The following is a 4563-nucleotide window of genomic DNA, read 5'->3' on the forward strand; positions in this document are numbered from 1 at the left end:
TTTTTGTTGTTGTTTTCGTTTGTTTCTATGATGTCGTGTTTTTGATTTTTTTTTTAATGCTTTTTCTTTGTTTATATTTGTTTTATTGTGTACTTTTTAGTTGTGGCTTGTGTTTGTTTACGTGATTGATTTTGTGTTTTTATGTTTATTTATGCTTTTTGTTTGTTTATATTTGTTTTATTGTGTTTCTTTTTATTGTTGTGGTTTTTGTTTGTTTATGATGTTGTTGATTTTTATGATTTTGTTAGTGTTTTTGTTTGTGTTTGTTTATATGATTGATTTTGTCTTTTTATGTTTGTTTTTTTGTTTTTTTGTTTCTTTATATTTGTTTTATTGTGTACTTTTTTTAGTTGTGGTTTTAGTTTGTTTACATGACCGATTTTGTGCTTTTATGTTTGTTGTTTATGCTTTTTGTTTGTTTAGATTAGTTTTATTGTGTACTCTTTTATTTATGATTTTTGTTTAATTTGTTGTTTTGTTTTCTTGTCTGCTCTTTATGTATGTATCTTAACATGCATGTATGTTTTGTGGTGTGTTTTAGTTTTTAGTGAGCTTTTTGTTCAGTTGTTTTGCACGCTGTGTTTAATTGCTCGTTTGTTGTTTTGTTGTTGCCTGTTCTTTTGCTTTGTTCTGGGATGTGTGTGTGTGTGTGTGTGTGTGTGTGTGTGTGTGTTTCGTACCAAACCGGCCTCAGGACAGTATGTTTGTAATTCATATACATATGATTTGCATGTGCTGGTAAACTGAGGATCATTCTGTTTTAGTGTGCCTTGATATAAACATCTGGGGAGGGGGCAAAGTAAACATGCGTTCCTGTAACCAAAGGTCAAAGGTTTCGAATGCATCAACTGATAAATGTCCTGAGAACGACCCCCGGACGGCGTTTTAATCATCTACACGGATGCAAACGCTATCATTTAGTGACCCCTGCTTGCCTCTGGTGTGTGAGAGTTTGTTAATAGGGTCCCTCGACGCTCTTATGTAACCAACACAACGCTCTTGATTTGATGCCAGAGCTGGACACGTCCTGCCAAACACAAAGCCGTACCGTGACATCTGACTGAGCAGGACGCACAATCCTGCTTTAACAATGACCTCATTCCCATCGGGCTCGCGGCGCCGTGACTCTAGACTCATCAGCGCTCATGCATCGGATCGATTTATTAGCATATCAACTTCAAAACTCGGGGTAAAAAAGCGGGAGTGATTTGTCTGAATTAGGTTGCACCACCTGCAGTCTCTCGCCATGGATACAGCCCTTTTGTTACCAAGAAATATAATTACATCACCCTCTTACATTCATTTCACTTGTGCCTGAACCCGCTGAACTCAAATTATAGTGTGTGTGAGTGTGTGTGTGTGTGTGTGTAGTGTGTAGTGTGTAGTGTGTGAGTGTGTGTGTGAGTGTGTGTGTGTGTGTGTGTGTGTGTGTGTGTGTGTGTGTGTGTGTGTGTGTGTGTGTGTGTGTGTGTGTGTGTGTGTGTGTGTGTGTGTGTGTGTGTGTGTGTGTGTGTGTGTGTGTGTGTGTGTGTGTGTGTGTGTGTGTGTGTGTGTGTGTGTGTGTGTGTGTGTGTGTGTGTGTGTGTGTGTGTGTGTGTGTGTGTGTGTGTGTGTGTGTGTGTGTGTGTGTGTGTGTGTGTGTGTGTGTGTGTGTGTGTGTGTGTGTGTGTGATATCTTGGGCTGCACTGAGAGCTTCTTTTGAGAACGTCTTTTAGCTGTGCAATACTCTGAACCTCAAGTACACTTGGAAGTCTACAAGCAGACGGCAAACGCTTGCTGTCGACAAACAGCCGTCTAGGACAGAGGTTTACAAACGTAACATCTTTTTCGTTATTTATAGTGTAAATATAAAAAAAGAAGACTGATATAGTACTGTGCAATATTTTCGATTGCACTGTACAAACGGAAAAAAATCATTATAATAATAGTTTTGTTTTACGCTATTTTACTTCTATTTGCGTCTTTAATTCACTTTTAAACGTCTTTTAATTTATCATTAACAAAAAATTAAATAAATTGAAATAAAAGCAAATGTAATTATATTAAATGAACAAAAAATTATATTAACTAAAATAACGCAGAAATAAAAAATTGTAAATAAACTAAAACAATTAATTAAATGTTTAGATAAATAAATAAATACTTTAAGCTAGTTGCCAAGATATCATTTCCTCAAGTTAAAGTAGTTATATAACTAAAACTAAATAAACTAAAATGAAAAGTTAAAATAAAAATCATATGGGTGAGTGATAAAAACAGCAACATTACTAAAGCTCAAAATTAAAATGAAATATATATATATATATATATATATATATATATATATATATATATATATATATATATAGTGGTTGAGATTAACTCTTAAGTTGGTTGAACGTCTCTTTTTATTCTTCTAAAAAAAATCTAATTCAAAATATTCAGAAAAACTGCTGAGATGCTGAAAACACTGGATAAGGAGCTCTATAATAACTGAATGAGTTCGCAGCCTTTGATTTGATCATCGTTTTCATTTTACATTCAGTATCTTGTGTGTTACGATCTTTTAATCATCTCAGTTCTCGTGTGAAGCTTGCTCTGTGTCCGCTGATTAACGTCATTCATTCAAACCAAGCCAATCTTCTCCCCAAACCTTCATCTATCATGTACTGGGGATTGTTCTGTAGCAGCTCACACTCTTACCCCAGGAGACGGTGAAACGTTACCTGTTTTGATAAGCGAGTCATTGAATGAGTCACTGAACCTAACACTGATTCGTTTTTTTACGAAGATGTTCATTCTGACATTATAAACAGGAGTAATAATCAAAGACGTTTGCTGCGGCATCACGCGGCACGGTACGACAGCGAACTTCTCCAGAATGAGAGTACAGTCCGACCTAGGAAGCCTAACTTTTCATTTTTCCGCCAGTCTTAGTGCACGATATAACTACAGAAGAGACAGGTTTTAAACCAGACAGGTATCAAAACACTCTGGTCGTTTTTGAACCTGATGCTACTGGTCTAATCGGATTCAATGATCTATGCTAAGCTATGCTAACAGTGCTATGGCCAGACCCGGAGATCGGCTGAATGGCTTCATAAACTGTAAAACTCAACTCATTGACTTCTGGGGGATTTGGGGAATGAGCTTATTTCAAAAAAAAAAAAGTGGAGGTTTCCTTTAACTAGTCCACATAGACAAAACCAGATCTGTGAAGTGAACGCATGAAAGTCAACGCGCAGTAATTAATACAGCAATTATTTGATAGCGTTTTAGTCATAAATGATTGGACTTTGTTTAGTTTTACTTTAAACAGCTAAATGTCCCTGATAAGAACTTATTTTGAATCTTGAGGGAGATTTTATCTTCTTCTGTTAGCTCCAATCAAACCCAGGATGAATCATCTGGCATTCATTTAATGGCATTGAATCGACGGCGCGATAATTACTTTGACACGAGGTTTAGAGTTATATAAACGTGTCCTCATCTCTCCTGACACACTTGCACGAGCTATTCAGGGTTATAATTGAAAGAAAGAAAAAAAAAACGTAGCAGAGTTGAGGCCAGGCTTTTTAAAAGTAGTCTTTAACGAGAAACGGTTCCAGTGTGATTTGTATTTATGTCTATAGAAACCAAATATCTGTAAAAACCACTTTTAGAACAACAAAACAGAATAATTTATGCCACACAGAATTTCTCATTCAATGTTTAAACGGTACTCTATAAATTAAAAGCAGCAGACCTTTCAAAAGACATTTGAGCTCACGCTCTTTACTGTTACCCTGCTATTAGTTCATGCATCAGTAAATGGGAACAAAATGTTCATTAGGGAAGAAGATCACAATAGCTTCGTGTCTCTATCAAGTGTGGTATTGGGAGAGTCCGCAGGCAATGGCCAATAATGACAGGAGGCCACGCCCCCTTCGACTGGACGCCAAGGCCGTTTGATTAGTGCTGTGAAATAGCCAAGTCCGATTCGTCTGAGAGTCGACTCCTTCGAACCGCTCGGTTCGTTTCAGTTGTCATTTAAAAGTTAACATATTTTCCTGTGCGTTTTTTTTTTGCGCGTAATATGTTTGCATGTTATTACTATGTTTTCGATCCAGTTGTATAAAATAGATTTAATTTTGTGTTTAGTAATTAAGAAGGTTATGTCTTGACGCACGTGACCCCGGACCACAAAACCAGTCAATTCTGTTATAAAAAAAGCCAAATTAATAAGCTTTAGACTGCACTGATACAGGCCTTTGGTTTCTTAGGATATGGCAATAAAAATACTGATAAAAAATAAAAAATACTGATAAAATCGCCTTTAAAGTTGTCCAAATGTATTACTACTAAACCTATTACTAATCAGAAATTAAGTTTTGATATATTTACGGTAAGAAATGTACTAAATATCTTAATGGAACTAATATCCTAATGATTTTTTGCATAAAAACTGCCCTAAACTGTGTATTGCTGGCTATTACCTTCCTTCAGGAACGCTTAGTGAATTGATTCGAACGAGTCATTAAAAAGAGTCGGCTCGAAGGAAAGATTCGGATAGCCTCCCTCGACACAGAACCCGCGCTAGAGTT

This window comes from Puntigrus tetrazona, chromosome 19 (assembly GCF_018831695.1).
Source record: "Puntigrus tetrazona isolate hp1 chromosome 19, ASM1883169v1, whole genome shotgun sequence".
Lineage (NCBI taxonomy): Eukaryota > Metazoa > Chordata > Actinopteri > Cypriniformes > Cyprinidae > Puntigrus > Puntigrus tetrazona.